The following is a 22720-nucleotide window of genomic DNA, read 5'->3' on the forward strand; positions in this document are numbered from 1 at the left end:
ACATGGGGAAGGACGCAAATGTCCAAGCAGTTACTGTGCAACGTCCTGAACTACAGAACCAGAAGAACAAATCACGGGACCTCAAGTATTTTTGCCTCCTGGCCATTACCTTAATCCAAGGTTTTCCTTTCTGCATAAACAGCTGCTTTAAACTTTCCCCCCTCTACAATGGAGAAAGAACATGAAGACACACACACACAGAGCTGTGCACACACAGCAGACCCTCACCGAGATGCTCCCTGCTTCTGTGGCACAACGCAAACCAGACACTGGGGAGCGCATGGCAAGGCTGCAAAAGGGAGGAAGATGCTGCCTGAGAGCTCCCTCCCAGCGTGAACGTCCTTCCCGCTCCCCTTTCCTGGCATGGAAGCACTTTCCTCATCCTTCCCTCGCTGGGACCACCCTTTGGCTCTTTTCCTCCTCTACCCAGGTACTGATTGGTGTCAGCTTTTCCAAAACAAAGCTGGTTTTGAGACTTTCACCCTTCCAGCAAATTGGGTTGAATTTGGACGAGTTCAACAGCTCCAGGAGGCAGAAAGTGCTGCTGGATTTCATTTCTTGCTTCAGGAAAAGAGGCTATGTCCTTTCCCACCGCTGGAAACACCCAGCGCAGATGCTGCCTGCTGTGATAGCTGGTGTGAGCCCTGCCTCTGCTTTTTCCCTGCCCCAGTCCTTGAATCCCACCCACCCTTCATCCTCTTCCTCGCCTCCTTTCACTTTTCATTCTTCCCATTCCCAACTTGTCCATGAGCACAATTCCCACTCTCCACCTCCATTTCCCACTCCTTAATCGCTCTTATTTTAAGCTTTTTGATGCAGGAACCCTCTATTTGCATTGTGCTCACACAGTTCCAGACTTTGCTCAGAAACTTTGACATTGCTTCATCTATGTAATAAACACTGATAAATCTCCCTGATTTAATGACTTTTTTCTGCCTGTTCTTTACAAAGATTTTTCTCCTCATGAGAGGAAAAATGGGGGAAAAAAAGGAGATATTTCTCTTTTCTTTTTGAGGAGAGGATGCAATCATTTAAGGTTCTAAGCAAATAAAAACCCTACTAGAACTATCAATATCAAAATTGCTTTATGGCAATTTTCCCTTTCGTAATAGACCTGGGTTTGCAAACATTTCCTTCGCCTGCCTTGGTTTACCTTTTCCCCAAAATGAGTGATGATTTCTGCCTTCTGATGAGGAAAAGTATTATAGAAGAACTCAATTGACTTCCCTACTGCTTCCTTACTGATGGCAAATCACTACATAGACTAATGTTCAGCTTTTTTGAAGCAAGGATTTATCTTTTCTCAAGGAGAAGAAAAGAGCATCTTCCCTTTTCACTGAAGAATTATACCTCATAGAGAAGAAATCTTATTGCTGAAATCTTATTTGTTCAGGACTTTTCAAACCAGAACACTCCTGCATTTTCTGCTCTGAAACTACTTCTGAAATCTTCAGTTTCAGAAGAAGGCTTTGGATAAAAATTCACCTAAAACCATTGAGATGGGTTCAGTTTAGAGCTGGTAAAGTGGGAGCAAGTTTGAAAGCTGGAAGATGTTGATGGACAGATTTCTGTAGCCCTGCAGTTGCCATAGTGTTGACTCTGCCATTGCCTTGGAGAGGATGCTGCCGGATCCATCCCATGCTGGAAGATGCCACAGGAGAGGGTACATCCTTCCTGCAAACTGACTCACCTTGCTAAGTGAAGCAATGAGCTCAAGAGCCTTGTGGAGGAAGCATCTTCTGAATGAACTCTCTCCTATAACAAGATAACCCTTATTACTAAATAATTTCAACAGGCTTTGTACTTGTTCCCTTCCTGATGTGTTGGCAAAAAAAGAAACAGGAAATGCTTTTTATATGGATCAAGAGGGAAAACAAGGGAAGAAGCTACCACTGAGTGATATTTTGTCAGAGGCTTGGATGCTCTACAGCAGGATGCACGCGTAGCCAGTGGGTTTTGTTCAAGATCTGTTTCTTGCCCTGTTTTAATTCTTATTTTAATTAGACAGAAAAGAAGCTATTTCCAGAAAGCTTCGACAGGGCTCAAGCACCTCTGAGTTTCTGAGAGCCTTTTGACAATGAGCAAGGGCAGCTCATTGAAAACTCTCTCTTGAGTGTGTCTGAATCCACCTACTTACCCCTCTGAATGGTCCCTGCTGCCCAGGGATGGCTCCTGCCTTGCAGAAGTGATGCTGAGGATGCCTTGCTGAGTCCTTGTATCTGCTGATAAACTGCCCAACAGGCCGAGAGCCCCTGCTTCATTCATACCAGCTTGGGCTGGAGCGGGATGGACAGGTCCTGCTCAAGGGGCTGCACCCAGCTCCAGCTCTCTGTGAGGTTTCATTGACTGCAGGCAAGGTCTTGGAGGCCTCTTTGCCTCTATTTCCCTTCCACAGGGTTGCAGTGATGCCTCTTAGAAAGTTCCATGAAAGCAGAGCAGGAGCGTCCCATCCTCAGCATCTTCTCCTATCTCCTACGGTCTGCTCAGCTCTGGCCTTTCTCTTCCCTCTTTCCTCCAGCTCTGCAGATTTCCCTTTCTCCACAACCACATGGCTTCAACCACACAGAAGGCAGTGCCACAGGGTGGCTGTTTTCCACCGGTGGAAACTCAACGTGGTCACCACAAACCCATGGCAACACCAGCTCCAAGGTGCAGGGCTGCTCCCCAACGTCCTCCCTATCTCCAGCAGCAGCCAGCAAGTCCCACACTTCCAGGGAGGCAGTCGAGAAACCAAACATTATAGAATCATAGAGTCATAGAATGGCTTGGGTAAGGAGGGACCTTAAAGCTCCTCCAGCTCCAACCCCTGCCACGGGCAGGGACCCCTTCCACTGGAGCAGCTTGCTCCAAGCCCCTGTGTCCAACCTGGCCTTGAACACTGCCAGGGATGGGGCAGCCACAGCTTCTCTGGGCACCCTGGGCCAGCGCCTCAGCACCCTCACAGGGAAGAGCTTTTCCTTAGATCCAACCTAAATCTCAGTTTAAACCCATCACCCCTCGTCCTATCGCTACACCAACAACAACCTGAACCCAGCGAAGCCCGGAGGTGCCACCGGAGAGGCAGAGTAGCTAGTGGAGCTGAGCAGGATGTTCTCGGGTAACAGTGAGGTTAGTTGCTCCCGGGAGGGGGGGGGGGTTTGCTTACTTGCTGTTAGTTTTCATACTAGAAAAACATGGACTGGAATTTGTAGGGAATTACGCTCAGATGTGCCTGTGGTCAGTCCTGCGTCTCGCCGGGCTGCTGCTACCGCGGCGTAAAGGAAAGCAAGGTTTCCAGGGCTTCCTTTGGTCAATAAAGCAAGCCATAAATGAAATGCATGGAGCAAAACTGCTAAGTGTGGAGGAACCACGGCTTTGTTCGCTGACCTGACTCTTGTTTTCCCTCCTCTCTCTTCACCTGTTCCTTCACAGGACACCCCTCTTCACGGATGGTGTTGGATGTAAGGTTTAGGTGTCTCCCTGTTTGAAGTGATGTCTCTGTGGCTGTTTGAAGTCAGGACGGGCTGCTCCGGAGCCAGAGGAATTCCACAGGTGTGAGGGAGCAGGTCATAGAGTTTCCATGCAGGCTGGTGGGTGGTTAGCTATGGCTTGAAGCAGTGGAGAGCTGGATTTATAGCCTGCCTACCACAGTGGGGCCCCAGCCCAGATGAAGTTGCTCAAAGCGAGTGTGAAACAGATAAATAAGAGAAGAAGCGCGCCACGGCTGGACACAAGCACCCACCACAGACCTGCTGTGGAAATAAAGTACTTTTCATTTCTCCAGCGGTGACAGCAATTAGCTATTAGAACATGATGCTCTGAGGGCCGTGGTCGTATCCTGCGCTTGGTCCAACTGGAAGCCTTCCTGGCAGATACGCCTTGCAGAGTGCAAGGTCTCCAGGGGGCTATCGGCTGCCTTACAAAGGTTAATCCAGTGGTCTGTCAGCTGTAAAACTTGTGATGGGAGATGATTCCAAGTGCACGGCGCGGGGAAAAATACTTCAAGGTCCTGCCTACCCCATAGACTGAGCTTAACTCCTGAATTGCCACAGAAATCACTCTTGATTTCTGAGAGAGATTTGAGACTTGGAACCTTGGGATCTATATTTGTTTTCTTTTCTCTTTTTAACAAAGCCAGTTCTGGACATTTGCGTCAAATACATCCCAAGGGCAGAGGATCTGATTCAGACAGACCCTGTTTGTTTGGTGGCCTCTATATCACTGCTGGTCAGAGTGCATCATTCAGTGACGCATCGCTGTCTGGATGCAGAGACCAACACATCTGAGGACCTCGGCATGACTTTACCCTGGTTTAACCTTGTTTTAAGAGCTGAAACCAGGTCTGAGAACTGTTGAGATAATTCCCTTAGGTGTGCAAAGTCCTTCAGGTGTGCGAAGTCCCCTCTTTGGTGTGCAGGAATTTGGACTTTGGGATCTGATGACACATCTTGATGAAGAAAGAAACACCCAATCCCCGCAATGAAGAGGAGCAACCTTTGCAAGATGCAAACCAGAAGAACCCAGGCAGCTTTTTCTCTCTCTGCTGCGGACTTCTTGAGTGGTTTTGGTTCAATCTCCTCCCTTTTCCTGTGCCCTCACAAATGTGAACCACAGCGGGCTTCCAGGAGGAGGAATAAAGGGGTTCAGTAAATCCACATCGTCTTTTTGTGTTGCAAGAAGCCTCCTCCTGCTCCTCGGTTGTACTGCAGGGGCTGGTGACTGCACTTCCCTGCCCTGGTGAATGGGGCTGGTGATGGTGGCTTCGTCCAGACCATGTTCTCCTGCCGTGGGGTTGGTGAGGTGGCCCCACACAAACTCTTTTCCACTCATTTCTGTAGGAAGGAAAGCAGCCAAGGAGCCATGTGCCTCCTGCCTTGCATCTTTGAGCTTCTCAGCACAGATCTGAGCCTTTGAACCCCAATGTGATTCTATGTGAGGCCCCACAGGGTGTTTTGTTGCCCCTAAACATATAATAACTGCATGTACGATCTCTCCTGTTAAAAATTTACTTGTAATCTCATTTGAACTTTTACTCTTTTATCTTTTTCCTTTTCAATTTTCCATTTCTTTTTCTTTTCCTTTTTCTTTTTTCTTTTATCTTTTTCTTTTCCTTTTCCTTTTTTTCTTTTTCTTTTTCTTTTCTTTTTATCTTTTTCTTTTATTTTTTCTTTTATCTTTTCCTTTTCCTTTTTCTTTTTATTTTTTTCCTTTTCCTTTCTTTTTTCTTTTCCTTTTCTTTTTTCTTTTATCTTTTTCTTTTCCTTTCTCTTTTTCGTTCTTTTCTTTTTCCTTCCTTTTCCCCCTTCTTCTATTTCTATATTCCTATTTCTATTTTCCTTCTCCCTTTCTCTATTTTCCCTTTTCTTTTCCCTTTCCTTTTCTTTTTTATATTTCTTTTCCCTTTCCTTTTCTTTTTTATTTTTACTTTTCCCTTTCTCTTTATTTTTCCCTTTTCCTTTGTCTCTTTTTCTCTCTCTTTTATTCTTTCATTATGTTTTCTAATTCTGTATCTCCCTCTCCCTCTTTCTTTCTCTGAACACGCTCATATTTTCCATATTTTATATCTTATTCCATTGCCTGTCCCACACTGAATCCTGGCACATTTTATGACGTCTTTGGGGGTGGTTTTCCATAGTTAAAGGAAATAAAAGGAACATCAAAGCCCCTGTGTAACACATCACCTACCTCTGCGGTGAGCTTCTGTTTGCATTCCCTGCAGCAAATTGGCCTTTCCAGCAAGAGGAAGGTCTGAGAGGGAAGGGGTAGGAGGAAAGGGCTGCATAGAGCAGGAGAGGCACAGCTCTGTCTGAAAACCCTAAGTCCAGAGATGCGTGGCTGGAATGTAAAGCCCATTTCCCCAGGAAGGATGCTGAGCTGCCTGGATACTGCCAAGAAAGGAGCTTCAGAAGCTGGAGGGAGCTTTGAGCCTTTCACTGCCGCTGTTTTCCAGTGCATTTGGTTATGGATCTGGCAGCTCTGCCAAACTGGAGCTCTCCCCTTGGCCAGAGAACAGCAAGCGCACATTCAGGTCTCCCAGCACAGCTTCCTTCCCATGTAGCTTTGGAGAGACGGATTCAAGCCATAAGGAGGTTCATGCACCATGGCCCAGCCAAGCCCTGCTCTTCCTGCCAAGGTTAGAAACAAGGGGAACAGTGAGCGTGGACCAGGAGAAGACATGGAGGCATGGAGCTAGGGTGCAGTGTGGGGACTGGGGATAGGAGGGACAAGCTGACACTCCAGGCTGAGGTTATTTGCTTGTCCTTCTGCTAAAAGAAGACCATGAGGTTCATCCCATTGCAGAAACAGGCCAGGGTGTAGAGGGTACCACTATAAATGTCCTTGGTCCTCTGGTTCATCCCAGTTGCTGCTTTCTCAGATAAAAACATGTCCCGTAAGCATCTTCATCCTCAGTCTGGCACCAGCCCTGGTTGCTTTGCTCTTCCAGGTCCTTCCCAGGCTGAGCTTCATCACAACAGGGCTCTTGGACTGGCTTTTTTTCCTTTCCCCTAGGTTGAGACAGCAGCTACCTTAATGCCTATAGTGAAATCAGTATGTTCATACCCCTACCTATGCAGCAATTAGTCAGCCAACGCAAAATGAGCCTAAAGCTACAGCCTAAGATTGACCTCCATAGAAAACCAGGTTAAAATATGTACGTAGGTTGGATATTAGGCAGAAGCTCTTCCCTGTGAGGGTGCTGAGGCGCTGGCCCAGGGTGCCCAGAGAAGCTGTGGCTGCCCCATCCCTGGCAGTGTTCAAGGCCAGGTTGGACACAGGGGCTTGGAGCAAGCTGCTCCAGTGGAAGGGGTCCCTGCCCGTGGCAGGGGTTGGAATTGGATGATCTTAAGGTCCCTTCAAGCCAAACTCTGTGATTCTATGTACAATCATTAAACAGTTCATTAGTTATTAAGTATTATTAAGGTTATACAAGCTTTCTTCCTCTTGTGACTGCACTGGGCTCCACCTCCGAATCCTTTGCTCCGTTCCAATGACATTAAAGGCAATTATCCCTTTCCTGTCTTTTTAAATCCCAGTGCCATCTACGGCCATAATCAATACACACAACTCCTTCACATCCAGCACATTCCCTCAGTGCACCAGCGAGGCAGGGATTCTAATTCTGTCAAGAGCTTTGTGAGTGCTCATTTCCCTGGGGCCATCCAGCCTCGCGAGTTCCTACATTTGGTTTTGCAATCAGGAGAAACTTAATTAAAAGGGGGAAAAAAAATAGGAGAAAAAGATGAAACAAACAACAAAAATCATGTGGGAACTCTCAAATCCTCCCCTGCCAGATCGGTTTTGTGAGGGGAAGATGAATTAGCCCTGGATGGAGCCGTGCCCCTCCACATCTGTAAGACATCCATGACAGCAGCTGCTATATTGCAGCACACCTTTGATCCCTGTTGCCTCGCAGGCCCCTTTCCCTGCTATTTCATGAGGGTGTGTTTTGCCCAGCACCACTCTCCAGCCACCTCTGGCTACGGCAAAGCAGTGCAGTGATTCCTGGGGAAGGGAGGGCCTGTGGGCAGCAGGGAATGACTTAAACCCTGTATGGATGGAAACCTGCAGGCAAGGGTTCGGCTCTGCATTGGGCGCACTGAGCCCTCAGATGGGTGAAGAGTTTGAGGACTGATGCCTGCCTGGCTTGGTGTCTGGGAGCAGATAAGGAGGGTGGTGATAGTGCAGGGCTGGTGGAGATGAGAGCCTGTTCCTGGTTCTTTTTTGCTCTGTGGCATCTTCTGGACACATCTGTTTGATGACCTTTTGCCAGGTCCAGGGGAGAGAGTTCAGATCCTTCTCTGAGAACCCCAGCCTGGTTTGGGTTGAAGGGACCTTAAAGCCTATCCAGCTCCAACCCCTGCCACGGGCAGGGACCCCTTCCACTGGAGCAGCTTGCTCCAAGCCCCTGTGTCCAACCTGGCCTTGAACACTGCCAGGGATGGGGCAGCCACAGCTTCTCTGGGCACCCTGGGCCAGCGCCTCAGCACCCTCACAGGGAAGAGCTTCTGCCTAAGAGCTCAGCTCAGTCTCCCCTCGGGCAGGTTCAAGCCATTCCCCTTGTCCTGTCCCTACAGGCCCTTGTCCCAAGCCCCTCTCCAGGTTTCCTGCAGCCCCTTTAGGCACTGGAGCTGCTCTAAGGTCTCCCCTTCAGGAGCCTTCTCTTGTCCAGGCTGCCCCAGCCCAGCTCTCTCAGCCTGGCTCCAGAGCAGAGCTGCTCCAGCCCCTGATCATCCTCATGGCCATCCTCTGGACCTGCTCCAACAGCTCCATGTCCTTCTTAAGTACCTCTTGTCCTTCCAGCCTGTTTAAACCCAGGAGAACTGCTCATTCAGAGGTCAAGCAACACCTTGAGCTGCAGATTGCCCTTGGTGGAGCTCTTGTGGGTAATGTAGCAGCTCTGCAACCTGCCCCATCCCAAAGCTCCTCTCTGGAGTTTTTCTTCCACTTCACTTTCAGGAGCCCAGCTCCAGTCAGGTAAAGGAAAGAGGTGGGAGCAATGCAGGGAGCTGGGTTTGGTACCCAGGCACCGGGACATTTATTAACCTGGGCTCACATCCCATTGGACACAACCATGAGTAACTGGAATCAAAGCAGAGGGCTATGAGGCTTCAGGTGATCACTGCCCTGCTCCCCTGGGGAAGGTTTCCTGGGGTTTTGGTCTCTCCTGGGGTGGGCGTGGATGGTCAGGATATTCCAGTGGTGCTTGGAGGAACAAGGAATTGGGTTTTCTTGCCTCTGAAGAAAAGGATGCGCTGAGTGAGCCCTGTCCTCTCCTCTGGACACTTACACGGCAGCAAAGGTGCCTTTCCTGGAGAAGGAAAAAGAAAAGGAGGAAAGCAGGGAGGCAGAGAGGATTCCTGGTTGCACCAGAGGGAGCCCTTCCATTGCAGATGAGGCAGGAACCAGGCTCAGGCTGGAGCTGGAGGCTAAACCTCAGTGTCTGCAGCCCTGGTCTCACCTTCCAGCTCTTCCCAGCCTGTGTGAACTGGGACAGGGTCCCCCCAGCCCCATCCAGGGCTGTCTCTATTAACTGTCCCTTTGACAAGAGCTGGACAGATCAGACTGGCACCAAGCTCCTGAGGACGAGGAGCCTCTGATATAACGTTATCCCCACCCCCAGCTTATATCCTGGCTGGAAAATTCCCTCCACTTCATCCTGTTCAAGCATCTCCTCTCCATTCTCCCCCTCAAGGCAGTTTCCACCTCACCAGGACACTCTCAGTTTGCTTGCCAGGCTGGAGGGAACACTGGAAAAAGGCTTGGAGGCTGATTGCAGAGAAGACCCCCTCCAGTTAATCCTGGAAAATACCCTCCCAGGGTGAGATGTGGAGCCAGGAGGACTCTGATGCACAATTTCCCATCCCCTATTGAGATCTGGATGTGCGGCCATCCTTGAAGTTGCCACATCAGGGCAGGGGACAGCTCACGGGTGCTGGACAGGCATTTGAGTGTGACCCTGTTGAATGCAGACCTCTTTGTCCTCTCAGAGCTTCTACAGGGATTCCCTTTCTGGGCCTCATTGCACAGACATCCAGATACTTGTATTTGCAGATGAGACTGGTTTGCCTCCAAGATGCTAACTGAAGACAGATCTAAATGAGAAAGGAGAGAAGATGCCCGTGTTCTACTTTGGGACCTGGACAAAGTGGGATGGAGTCAATTTTCCCACATGCTCAAGCATTGGGGACCATTTAATGGCCTTTTCTAAATGTTTTTAAAGAGCATCCTTGGGAGGGGAGGATGAGGGATACCTGACCAGTCCCCCTTGTCTGCACTACAGTGTGACATCCTTACTCAGTGTATGCTTAAAACATGCAAGGCCCTCCAAACAGGTTTGTTATAGCACATGCGGACCCACCTGTTCCATCAGAGGAATCTGTTTTTCACGGGTGATATCCAATTGTCTTCACCTTGAGACCATCCCAAGATCTCCCCTCCAAACCCTTCTCATCCTGTGCCCGAAGGCACCATCTGCTCTTGTTCTAATGCTCTTCTCCTGTTCCCTGTCCCAGTGTCCTTTCCCAGCCTCTCCAAGTGTCCCAGGTTTTCTCTTCCAAACCCTACTCCTCACCTACTTCATCCTTCCTCAGACCCAGCTGCCCTCTCTTGACCTGTTCATCCTTGGCACTGGGAATGCCAATGGTCTTTCCTGACCTCAGGAACCACATTAGGCAGGGGAACCCTGCCTGGGGAAGCCCTGCAGGCTGTGATGGCCATGATTTGGAGCATTCTCCTTGTGGGGGAGCAGGAGTGAATGGGAGATCTAGAACTTGTCCATCCTGAGTTACTTCTGAACTAGGAGAGCAGGAGCATCTATAAATGCGATAGACCTGGCTTCAAGTTTCGCTCCATCTGGAATTTCCTGGGTAAACTGCTATAAGCTCTTCTGTTCCCCGGGGTGTGACATGGTTTAGTTTTAGTGAATGCCATTTTCAGAAATGGTAGAGCCACTTTTGCTGGAACTTGACTGGAAAAATGCTGCTTTGGGTAGACACGATGGGAGAACGGCCAGAGCAAAGGGCTGGAGAAGGACAGGTTCATCAGCTATTGAAACAGAGCCTCAAAAAGGGATGGGACAACTCACCTCGTTCAGATGGTAGTACAGTGCTTACAGATCAATTACAGGTTATCTAATCTGATATTTCCCTGTCTTCCCACTGCCCACATCCTTTCTGGTGGTGTCATCTTCACTCCAGACGTTGTTGAGCATCATCATAACTCAAATCCTACAAAATGCTTCATTTCACATAGTTTTCACAGTGGGTTGGACTTCATGCCTCGATACCATGACACAAATCCTTCCTCACCAAGCCTGGCTAAGGAGGACCTGTGCCTGCTGCAGAGGCTCCATCCTTGCTCTTCCCATCCCAATATGTCAACGCAGGTGTTTGTTCAACCATGGTCTCAAGCCAGCCTATAATAATACAAGGAGGCAGAAAGGTGAGGTGTTCAGGGGTTGTTGCTGGCTCTGACAACAAACAAATGTTATCCATGTGGAATATTGCATTGAAAGATCTGCCTGCTTTCTACTCATAACCAATTTGGTGTCCCCATAAGATGAGCCACTTTATTCATAACTTGGAGTCCTAAAGACAGACACAGAATCACAGAATCTCAGACTGGTTTAGAAAGGACCTTAAAGCTCATCCAGTTCCAACCCCCCTGCCACAGGCAGGGACACCTTCCACTAGAGCAGGTTGCTCCAAGCCCCTGTGTCCAACCTGGCCTTGAACACTGCCAGGGATGGAGCATTCACAACCTCCCTGGGCAACCCATTCCAGTGCCTCACCACCCTCACAGTAAAGAATTTCTTCCTTAGATCCAATCTAAACTTCCCCTGTTTCAGTTTGAACCCGTTACCCCTTGTCCTGTCACTGCAGTCCCTGATGAAGAGTCCATCCCCAGCATCTTTGTAGCCCCCTTCAGACACTGGAAGCTGCTCTGAGGTCTCCACGCAGCTTCTTTTCTGAAAAGCTCAGCAGACTGAGCAGCCCCAATGTTCTCACCCTGTTTTCATACGGGAGGTGCTCCAGCCCCTGATCATCCTCATGGCCTCCTCTGGACTTGCTCCAACAGCTCCATTATGTTGGGACACCAGAACCGTACACAGTGCTCCAAGTGGGGTCATTGGGCAATGTTCCACCTCAGGTCTACCCTGGAGCCTAGAGGAACCAGGTGAATTTATGTGACCTCTCCCCATCCTGCCCCTATTCATTTGGAGTCACTCACCTTGCGGGATGCAGCAGGCTCTAATGGGATGCTGGAGTCGTGTAGCTTTGACCTTATCGATGAATTCCATCGTGGCCCCTGGCTAAACGCTGCCTTCAAAGAACAAAGAAATGCCCAATTTGCCACATCAATAGAGGGACAGAGTCCTTCCCTCTGTGAGGAGCTCCCTGCCAACAGGAGCAGAAGCCTTGCTGGTCGGTGTGTGCATGCTCTGTGGGCCTGGGAGCTCCCAGCCCCACACATATGGTTTAAATATTCTAATAGATGTGGTAATCCTTTTGGTTTCCAAATACTGTTATGGTCGAGTCGATTTATGGTAACGCTATCTTAAGCAATGAGGGCAATAAAAAGAGTTTTAAATGTGAACAATTTTTTTCTTCTTGCCTTTTTTAAAATAAGGACTTTTTTCTTCTTTCTTTCTTTTTTTTTTTTTTTCTCCCTAAACAGCCTTTTCTTTGTGCTCTGTTTAAAGCCGTCAGGAGTGGAGATCCTGCCAAAGCTACTCGGTGCTTGAGAAGCAGACACACACCTTGCTGCTGGTAAATGGGCTTTCCTGGAGCTGAGGGGTGTCCCCGTCCCCCTCGTGGCCCAGCATCCTGGTGGCTCAGTCTCTGCTGGAGGACAAGATTGATGTTTCTGTCCTTATATGTTTGGTTTTATCTTGGGACAGAGTGGGAGAATGGTGGCCCATAGTGTTCTCCACTGGTTTCAACCATTGGCTGGCTTGTTGCCCATTCCCACTCCGAAAGGCTCATCATTTAAACTAAAGCTTTCCTCTCTGGAGAAGGTCTCAGGATGGATTTGTGTCCTGAATCCTAGAGTCCCCTCCTGTCACAAAACCACATTAGATTAGATTAGATTAGCTCAGATGTGATGGAAGCCTTGTCGAGGAGACAACTGGGCTCTTCTGGGTCTGGCTCAATGCCTGGACATCCTTGCCTGAGGTTTCCTCCCCAGCCCTTGGGGATCTGGCATGTTGTAATGCGGTCCTGGAGAAGGGACTTCATCCCGCAAGGGACAAGCAGATATTCTCCATTGCTTCTCTTTCCCTATGAGCATGGGACACAAATCCAGTTCTACCCAGAGCTCTTGGAGGGGTGCTCATGCCAGCTGTAGACAAGACTTCAGCTTCTCTAGCTGCATGGCTTTGAAAGAGCTTAGAAGAGACCTGAGCCTCGACTGCTCAGACGTCTCCGTTGCTGCGCGCCAGATGTTGGACCCAGCAGCAGCCTGAAGGGACCAGGAGGGAGCTCTCACACTGCCACGAGCAGCGAATGCTCTCCATGCCGTTCCCTGGCTCTGAGGAGGACAATGAGCTCATTTTTTGGGTCAAGTCCCACCTGTTTTGTTTTGTCTACAGCTTGAGAGAAGAACCAGTAAAATCTGGAGGCCAGAAATGCCAAATACGCAGACTGGGGAAGGATCTGTCCCAACCCACCAGAGACAGTGACTCCAGATTTGCACCACGAGACCCACCTCAGCTACATAGGCACTGTAGTGATTTTCAGGCCAATCTACTGATATATGAGCCTTCGAGACCACTTTGAGAAAGCAGCTCTTTAAACAAAAGCCCTTTTAGTCTTCGTTATGGAGTCAAAGGCTGCTTTCACATCAGGCTGGGCTAGGTCAGGTTTCATTTGCTGGGAGATAAATGGCTTTGTCAGCAAACATCTTTTGTGGATTTTTTATAAGGAAATTTGAATTACTGGAGTTCCTGGGAATTCTCAGCAAGTGGAAAGGTAAAAAAAGGTGAAGAAGTGAAGTTCTAGGCAAGAAAGCTCAATACCCAGTTTTGGGGTTGAATATTATTAGCCAAATTAGAGTGGCGACCCTCATAGGACCCAAAGGAAGTGCTATTTATATGTGATAATAATAAAGGGTGTGACAATAAAAAGTTGCAATTCCACTTTTTTTCCAGATCTGCTCTGGAATCATCCATATTAATACATGTGCAATGGAATTTAGATCAAGATTTTAAGAGAACAAATTGGGATGCACAAAGAGGTCTCAGACTGGACCCAGAGGGGAACTGGGAAAGGTAAATGACAGAATAGACTCATGCCACATCCATAAATAAGCTGAGAATTTAGAATCATAGAATGGTTTGGGTTGGAAAGGACCTTAAAATCATCCAGTTCCAGCCCACTGCCATGGGCAGGGACTGCTTACACTGGACCATGTCACCCAGGGCTCTGCCCAACCTGGAAAACAATGAAACAAATAGAAACCAGTCATGAAATCTTCCTCATAAGACCCTCCATCCTCTGCACTTAGACAAGGCGCCAGCTTGAAGCTTTACTGCATGACGTGTTAAAGCTTTTGGCTTTGGCCTGGGGGCTAAAATAACACGGAATCCTTTCCAGCGATGCTTTGCTGTGGGGAATGAAGCTTTGGGCATGACGAGTTGGTCTTCATGCCTTCCTGAAGGCATTGGTCTCCAGGAGTCCTCAGAAGACAGAAGTAGGTCTAAGGCTTTCAGCTCACATGCAAAGCTATGGAGCCTATTGATTGCAAGGGTTACACATCACTTCTTTATGGCACCATCCCCTTGCACTTAAGTAGATTATATAGAACCAAGAGGTGTTTGGAAAAGAAAATGTGTGACCTGACCACAAAAACCTGATCCACAGTGGCAGCTGAAGCACAGCAAGCTTGATCCAAGTCTTCTGGAGCACATCTCATGCAAAGACGTGCTCCAGGAACAATGACTCCAGGTTTCTCCTGCTTCCAGACTGCCCGTCCAGCTCAGCCATGCTGGGAATAGCTCACGGCAACAGATTGAGGGAAAAGGTTCATTCTCCCAGCAGCAAAAAGCTGCTAATGGTGTCTCAGCCTTGTCTTCAGGCCCAGCCATCCGCAACTCCTTCAAGGACCTTACATGGAGTCTCCAGAAGGTAAAGGAGTAGACCTGCAGGACCCCATCTGATTCTCTGTTCCCCTGTTTCCCAGCTCCCATGCATGGCTTTCAGCTCCATGTTTTATGATGCCAGAAGCTTCTGGAGTGCAAAGAACAGGGAGTTCCTTAGATCTGGAACAGCCACCGAAAAAGAAGCCAAATAAACCCTCCTTAGCTGAGCACTGTCAGCAAGTTCCTTTCTCTCTGCAAGGCTTGCCACCTCCAGCTGTGTTCTCAGCAGCCCCTGCAGAGATTTGGCCTCTCCTTGGGCAGCCAACCTGGAGAACCTGCAACGCTGCAGGAAAACAGGGGCTGGCCTGGAAGGGGACATTCCCCCAAGTCAGCATGAAGCAAACTGTTGCCAGGGGAAGGAATGAGGGGCGAGTGCCATATTTCCAATGAGGTGAAACCAAAGCCCTTGACTCCCTTCCCTGCTCCCAATGAGCTTCTGCCAGAGCCTGTGGGTGACCTGGTCTGCTTTCCAAAATGAAAATGGGTATTTATCCTCCAAGCACCAAATTCCCCTTCACATACAACTGGATCTGGGGTTTCTTTTCTCTGCTGTGCAGAAGGCATCTCCTAATGCAGGTTAATCAGAAGACTCCCAAGGCATCCTGTGTTTTTGTGTCTTGCAGGGAGGATGGTCTCTCTATCTAACAGTCATTGAGACATTTTTCCTTTCTCTCTTCCAAGATTAGCGCTCTCCTGTAGATGCACAGAACCAAGCACCGCTGGAGCACACCTTCCATATCTCCTTCCTGGGTGTCATGGTTTAAGCCCAGCCAGTAACTCAGAGCCACGCAGCTGCTGGCTCACTCCCCCACCCGACTTTTCATCCCCCTGCTCCTGGAGGGATGGGGAGGAGAATGGAAAGAATGTAACCCCCACGGGTTGAGATAAGAGCAGTGCAGTAACTAAGGTATAACACAAACCACTGCTGCTACCACCAGTAATAATAATGATTGAAGAGAATACAACCGCTCACCACCCACCGACCGATACCCAGCCTGACCCGAGCAGTGATCTAGCCCTTCCGGGTAACTGCTCCCAGCTTATATAGTGGGCATGAGGTGCTGTAGTATGAATACCTCTTTGGTTAGTTTGGGTCAGGTGTCCTGTCTCTGCTTTCTCCTGGCTTCCCCTCCTCCCTGGCAGAGCATGAGACTCACAAAGTCCTTGGTCAGACTAAACATTACTGAGCAGCAACTGAAAACATCGGTGTTATCAGCGCTGTTCCCAGGCTGAAAGTCAAAAACACAGCACTGCACCAGCTACTAAGGAGGAGCAAAATGACTGCTAAACCCAGGACACTGGGGGATCAGCATTCTCCTGGGATTGTTTCCCTGTGCATGTGCTGGACCTGGCAGTGATGTCTGCACTGCATATCATGGGTCAGGGTGAGAGCTTGCTGGGGTAGGGGGCAATGGACCACTGAAATGGAGAACCCCTTAACTAGTGTTCTGCCATCCTTTCTCATCCAATCCCAGACTGGAAGGGACCTTAAAGCTTCTCCAGCTCCAACCCCTGCCACGGGCAGGGACCCCTTCCACTGGAGCAGCTTGCTCCAAGCCCCTGTGTCCAACCTGGCCTTGAACACTGCCAGGGATGGGGCAGCCACAGCTTCTCTGGGCACCCTGGGCCAGCGCCTCAGCACCCTCACAGGGAAGAGCTTCTGCCTAAGAGCTCATCTCAATCTCCTGTATCTCTTTGCATGTACACAAGGCCATTGCTGGGCAAGTGAGCAAGTGAATGGCTGGATAAAGGAATCTGAGCTTCACTGGGAGAGGACGAGTCTTGTTCTGATACAGTGCTTCCGCATGGTTCATAGGAGTGCTGTCCCATGAAGAGTGCACACTCAAGGTGTGGTGACATTAGGAAATGGAGCACAAGCAGAGATGCTCGCGCTGCTGCCAGCTGAGGACTGAAGCAGCAGCAGGGCTTATGAGAGGCAGGTTTCCAATAGGAGATGCAGGCATAATGCCCAGCACACACAGCCCTGCCAGCTCCTTAATGTGGTATCAATATCCCCTCTCAACCAGCGAGAGCCCCATGGACTGTAGCAGCAAAGGGAGGGGTAATAGCTTGGTCAAGGTAGGAAAATAAGGCAGTGAGGAGAGAGCAAGGAAAGACCTTCAGGAGACCACGTTTTCCTCCTTATTTCCCATCAGGTGGCTTGCTCGGGGATGAAGTGATGCAGAGCTTGGTGTGAGGTTTTAGTTTCTTTGTTCCTGATGAATTTCAGGCTGGCTGCACAACCATCACTCACCCCTGAAGCGAGAGGCTTGTCCAAGAACAGACTCAGTTCCAGTCTACCCCGCCTGGAAGCTCAAGCAGCTGCTGAGAATAAAATGGAATGATACCAGAGTGTGATACGAGGCTGGAAACCAGAGGAGCTGGCCAAGACTGAGAAAAAACTGGCCTGAAGAAGTAGTAAAACCAGCACAGATTCCATCAGGCTCCATCCAAAGGCAAGCTCTTATATTGACTGCCTGCGTATGGTATCAGCTGGAAAGAGATCCAAGGCTGGATGCTGGGCAGTGCGGAGTCTGTAGGTGGGCCATGGCTCGGTCCTGGATTGCTGGTTGGCTGGATTATCCTATTTCGCCAGCTCCTTGCTGCTACATCTATTTTGTTGGGATGCTCTCAGGCTGTGCGAGTGGTACCTGTCCTATGAGATAAGGGGGGGTAACAGGGTAGGGGGGTTAGTGGGGTAGAGCTAGTACCCACATCACCCCCCAAAATGGGGTGATGTAGAATGGGGAATGAGAAAGGGATTGGTCTCCAACCTCCGCAGCAAGCAGAGTGTGGGCCATGCACAAAGGGAAGTACTGAGGCTGCCCAGGGGTCTTCTCCCAACCTCAACCAGCTATGGCCAGCACAGAACCATTCTTGTCAGAAATGGGTATTCTGGAGGGGGTATTTCTTTCCATTCCCATCCAGAGGTGGAAAAGAAGATACCCCACCATATAAAAAAAGATATGGTCAGGTTGAAGACGGTCTAGGGAAGGGCCACAAGATGATCCAAGGCCTAGGAAGCACATGAGGAAAGGCTGAGAGAGCTGGGACTGTTCAGCCTGGAGAGGAGAAGGCTCAGGGGAGACCTTGTCACCACGTTCCAGTGTTTAAAGGGTGGCTGCAAAGAAGATGGAGACTCCCTTTTGACAAGGAGTCCCATGGGAAAGACAAGGTGATGAGCACAAGTTACTGCTGGGGAGATTCCAGCTGGACGCAAGAGGAAAACCTTTCCCAGTGAGAACAACCAGAAACTGGAATAATCTCTCCAGGGAAATGGTGACTCCCCAGCGCTGGATACTGTTAAGATTGGGCTGTGCAGGGTGCTGGGCTGTCCATGTGATGCTTTGCCTAGAAAAGTTGGACCGGATGATCCTTGAGGTCCCTTCCAACATGGGATTCATAGATTCTATGCTTTCTTCCATCACCACACTGCCAACAGCTCTCCTGGTACCTCCCTGTGGCCAGATGCTTCTCCTCCAAGTGCACTGGGCTCTTCTCTACTCCTGAGGTCCAGATGATGCTGTTGCATTGTTTCCTATGAGTGGCTGAATAGAAACAAGGAATCAGAGAGGGATGAATAATGGAACTGAGACTTGTTTGTCTTTCTGCCTCTGTTCCTGCACATCACATGAGCTGCTCTATTCTTCCATAGGCTGTTTTGCTCACAGTTATTCAGCATTATAGGAACTCACTCATCTGTTTTAATCCCCTTTTAGGGGATTAGGGGAAAGCAAGCCAGGTTAGAGCACTTCACTGTGCTCCAGTCAAACAATTGCTGGCAAAGCTGTTCCTTGATATAAAACTAATGGAAGACTGTTGCTCTTGCAGGAAATCGAAGAACAAGCAGTAGCAGATATTTCAAGACCATCTTCTTTGGACTCATTTCTACCTTGTACTGGTGCCATTTCTGTGTTGGAACGGGCCAGATTTCATTATTAAGGAAGAAATTCATTTCATTTGTGGATCTGGGAGTCAGGGAAGAACCAATCTTCCTGCAGAGGGGAATCATAAACCCCTGCCTGGACTGTATGTATTCCTGAACTGTGCCTGACCCCGGCATGCTCCCTTCACAGCATGGAAAGGAAAAAGAATTCAAGAGGAGAAACAAAGCTCGACTCCAGCAGGGACAATGTTCTTCATTTTCTTTTGTTTTCACACAGCAGAACCCAAAATAGAGTTTTTATCCATGTGAAACATTTATTGAAAGCTTGAGATTTCTCATCCCTCAGGTCTGGCTCAGAGGCAGAAATCAAGGAGGGATTTTATTTCCCACCACATCTGTCGAGGAAATTAGATGAGTTGATAGAAACCACATTCCTAGGTCTACCTGCCTTCAAGCCCAGCTGGCCAGCCTGCATGCTCCCCATTAACACCGAGTTGCAGCATCTAAAGTCATTTCTAGCCTCTTGCGCATCACTTCTTTTAATGCCAGATGAAACACTGGGTATTTTTGGGGAGCAATTCAGGTTATGTATTGGGTTGACAGAGAAAGGGGGGTGTGTGTGTGTGTGAGTGGGAACTCAACTGAAGGCAGAGGAATTCCTGGAAATTGGGAAAGGCAGGAGGGAAGCCGGCACATTTATCTCCTTGGAAAGGGCATTGCAGATGCTGGAGCTGTCCAAATGCCACACGGTAGCATCCATGATCCCAGCCTCTGGGGAGGTCTCCATGCTGCACACAGCCTTTCCCAACAGCAGCCAAGGGGAAGAGCCGGTGCGGTGACTGGGCAAGGAATATCTGGTGGCTTTCTGCCATCTCCATCCCACTCTGTGCTACACCTGAGTGAGCACAAAGCACGTGGGGACAGGTCTGGGGACATGGATGGGCTGCAGGGGTCAGATCCTACTTGCAAAAATCCCTTTGGAGTAATCTCCTGAAGAAAGTAGGCATAAATCCAACTTGCCTCCATGCCCATCACTGTCTTTGATAACTGAAATACCAACTTACGGGTGGGGAAGCTACCTGAGACAGCTTGGGAATCTTTCTGCTGGAATTCAACTCTTTTTTACCATTTCAGCCCTGCCACTTTGCTTCCTGAATGCCCGTGGGCACACTGCTATCACTGAAAAACTGCCCTGGCACCATGACCTTCCTGCCTTTGTGATCCCTCCTTAAAGCTCAGCACGATCTAGGTACCAAGGTGGACTGGTTAAGTCAGATCCTAGAATCCCAGCCTGGTTTGGGTTGTAGGGACCTTAAATCCTATCCAGCTCCAACCCCTGCCACGGGCAGGGACCCCTTCCACTGGAGCAGCTTGCTCCAAGCCCCTGTGTCCAACCTGGCCTTGAACACTGCCAGGGATGGGGCAGCCACAGCTTCTCTGGGCACCCTGGGCCAGCACCTCAGCACCCTCACAGGGAAGAGCTTCTGCCTAAGAGCTCATCTCAGTCTCCCCTCTGGCAGGTTAAAGCCATTCCCCTTGGCCTGGCCCTACAGGCCTTTGTCCCAAGCCCCTCTCCAGTTTTCCTCTACATCCCTTTAGGCACTGAAATAGGTAACACTTTCCAGAAGCGTCCCTAAATCTTTAACTGGGATCTTCTGGGCTAAAGACACGGTGCTGAGCTCTTAACCAGGCACAAAAACACAGACTGCTTGCAGACTTTTCAATTACCCTTTCAATTGCATCACCTCACCTACCCACAGGCTGCTTTTCAAGGGGATCTGAAGAAGTCAGTGGGAGGACTTCAAGCACCATAAGAGGCTCCTTCATTCTGCTCTTTCAGCTCTAATTGCTACCTCTTTCACTTAGCCCAGCTCCTGCTCTTCCATCAACCCCATATCCTTTCAGCTGTGATCTCTTCCTTTCAGCTCATTTGGTCATTGATTCTCTCAACCACCCTCAATTTTTTTCCTGGCTCTCCTATGGCAGAGTACCTTTCTTTCCCTTGACTCAATTAGAGTCACCCAACATGGAACGACTCCTTCACTCCTGTCCCTTCCTCCCATGGGAAGCACCACATGCTGACCCCTTCTCTCGCTGCTTCCCCCTGCATTTCAGTGTCAAATCACTGCCCTCAATTCCCTCCTAATCCTGCATTAGTATCCCATTTTCAAGGAACAGCTCCCATGTCCCTACCAACCCACTACTCACTGCCATTTAAGCATCATCCCATTCTGCCCATTCCAGCAGCCAAGCTGCAGTGGCTCAGAAGAAAGGCAACTAGAGATGGCTTTAAAATTAAGTAGTCTTTTACTACCACTATCACAGTACTTTTCTTCTTCTTTTATTCCCTACAAAGGTAAAGGCAGGTTGGTCTAAAATGGAATACCAAGCATTTCCAGCACTATGAGCAAAAGCAATTTTTAATAGCTTATGTTAACTCCTATGTCCTCACCTCCCAGCAGTGCTTTAATGTTGCTCATGCTCTAGAAATCTTCAGTTCCTCCTTCACATTAGCAAGAAAAGGTTCCTGGAACAGACCACAGCAGTCCTTCAACATGATTGCAGGGGGATATTTTGTATTTCAACCTTTTGTTTTAACCCTGGATGGAAACAAGTGGAAAAACCTGGGATTTCCAATTGGAAGGAGAATGCCTCTCAGCATGCCCATGCAAAACTGAACCCTGCTCTGCTTCTGCACAACATCCCTTTGCTCCAGCTGAAGGCATATGACCGAGGGCATAGGCTGACCTACCTTTGGGATCAACTTTCACTATGGTATTTAAGCACCAAAGTACTATTAAGAGCATGTTAGGATGAGGAAGGGGGTTTCAAGGGGCAGTCTTACACCAGCTAAAAGATCTTAAAGATCATTGAAGTATTAACACCTCTAAAAAACAAAGGGGAAGAGAGAAAAAACAGCTTACAAAGAGACAGGAGATGCCCCTTCTTCAGCAGCTGACCTCTATGAGCTCCTGATGGTCCCAGATTTGACTGGAAATAGGAGGGCTGGGGAGGCTATATAGGGTAGAGCTGATCCTTATAGCTTATAAAAAAGGGTGGGTCCTGGGAGTGAGGTAGTAAAAGAGCTGTGAGGAGCAGTGGGAAGGTAAGAGGTTTTTTCTCTGATGGGTTCATCTTGGGTTTTGCGTCAATAGCTTATTGATTGGGTTTTAAACCTTAGCTGCTGTGCAAAGGTGCAGTGTGAAAGTGTCTCTGACACTCTTGAGTGAATGTCTGTGATGGCTGCCTTAGATGTATGTGTCTATTTTCTGGCTGTATAGAGCAGAATCTCATACTGCTTCTCTTTTCTTGAAGGGGTTCTTGGTACCTTGTGGTGATAATAGCTGGTTTGCAGTAGTAAAGGGGACCCAGCTGTCCTATGATATATCAGTGACTTCTAAAATATGCCTTTTTTAGTCCTTCATTACTGGAATCTGGTTCCTTTGCTGCTGCTATGTTGTGATGTTGCTTCCTTGGATGCCTTGCCCTTTTCTTAGTGGCTGTCCCCCTTTTTACTCCTCACTGTAATCCTGAACCCTGTAGGGAATATAAGCTATTTCAGTTCACTGTAGCTGGTGCTTTGCTCATTGTCCTTTCACCATCTCATGCTTTAGCAGGGAGAGTGGCTCCTCAGCTTGTACAAATCTCTGTGGTCTTGCCCAAGCTCTGACCACCGGAGGTGATGGAAGAGGAAGTTGCTCAGTGTTTTTAAGGGATACCTTAAGGGTCAGCATCCAGTTCCTTCAATGTGTCAACAGACCTTCGTGCAGATGTTGTGGGGATGACGTGTGGGGTGAAATGGTTTGGTGTTGATGAAGTTGTGGTCTGTAGAGGAACAGGCAGAGATGTCTCATAGCTCTTATGCAGAACCAGGTACTACTTATGAGTTGTGCTGCACCCCCTGGCCCCAGTGGGCTTCTGCTTCCTCAGGACTAAGGGAAGCCTGATGAGGTTCCCTGTGTGATTTTGGGGGTAAGAGTTTTCCAACTCAGCTTAAAATGCCTGGAGGAAGGTTAAATTTAGCTCTACTGCCTTAGGTCAAAGCCAGCCAGTCTATTGAGCAGCCAAATCCTAATAGAAGTATGTTGGAATCATCAATCACTACCTTCATAAAATGGAGTAATTTCTCCTTAAATTGAGCTCAAATTTATGAAGGTTATTACTCTAAATGAAGAGGATGAATATTGGAAACATGCTTTGAGGCCTAGAACTGCTCT

The sequence above is a fragment of the Psittacula echo genome (genome assembly GCF_963264785.1).
Source record: "Psittacula echo genome assembly, chromosome: 1".
In the NCBI taxonomy this organism is placed as follows: Eukaryota; Metazoa; Chordata; class Aves; order Psittaciformes; family Psittacidae; genus Psittacula; species Psittacula echo.